Below are 436 nucleotides of genomic sequence, written 5' to 3' on the forward strand. Positions count from 1 at the left end.
CGATTGGCCTCTACCTGTGATTGCTTCCCCGTGGGGGGGGGGGGGGGGGGAAACCCCCCAGCCGGCAGGGGGCGGTGTTCCTGGGCCGGGGCAGCAAACTCCCCGGGAGCGGCGGGCAGCGGGAGAGGGGGCCGGGGGAGAGAGAGAGAGGGAGGGCCCGGGCTTCGAGAGAGAGAGGAGGCCCCGGGGGGGAAGAGAGAGAGAGGAGGCCGGGGGAGGAGAGAGGGCCCGGGGCGGCGGACAGCCTGGGGCCGGTGGGTCTCCCTTTAATCGGAGGAAACAACCAAAACAAACACGTACCGGCCGCTCGCTGCCTCCTCCCGGGGGAAGGGAGACTCCCGCAGGCGGCGCTGCTGAGCAGGATCGAGCTTCCACAACAGGATCCACTGAGGGGCAGGACTGGGTCCCCGGCGGGACTGAGTCCACCCCCCCCCCC

General features: G+C 71.6%; 1 protein-coding gene across 2 annotated transcripts in view; it reads right to left on the reverse strand.

Moving 5' to 3' along the window:
* The window catches only part of LOC109935349 (transcription elongation factor A N-terminal and central domain-containing protein), a 6,085-nt gene extending 5,656 nt beyond the window's left edge, over nt 1-429 (reverse strand). The window contains exon 1 of one of the 2 annotated variants that reach the window (XM_020533993.2): nt 301-429. The gene's annotated coding sequence lies outside the window, so the exon portion shown is untranslated. The remainder of the gene's footprint in view (nt 1-300) is intronic. The other variant, XM_048603097.1, reaches the window with a different exon arrangement.
* Nucleotides 430-436: the final 7 nt, after the last annotated feature.

Source organism: Rhincodon typus, chromosome 11 (assembly GCF_021869965.1).
Source record: "Rhincodon typus isolate 14 chromosome 11, sRhiTyp1.1, whole genome shotgun sequence".
Lineage (NCBI taxonomy): Eukaryota > Metazoa > Chordata > Chondrichthyes > Orectolobiformes > Rhincodontidae > Rhincodon > Rhincodon typus.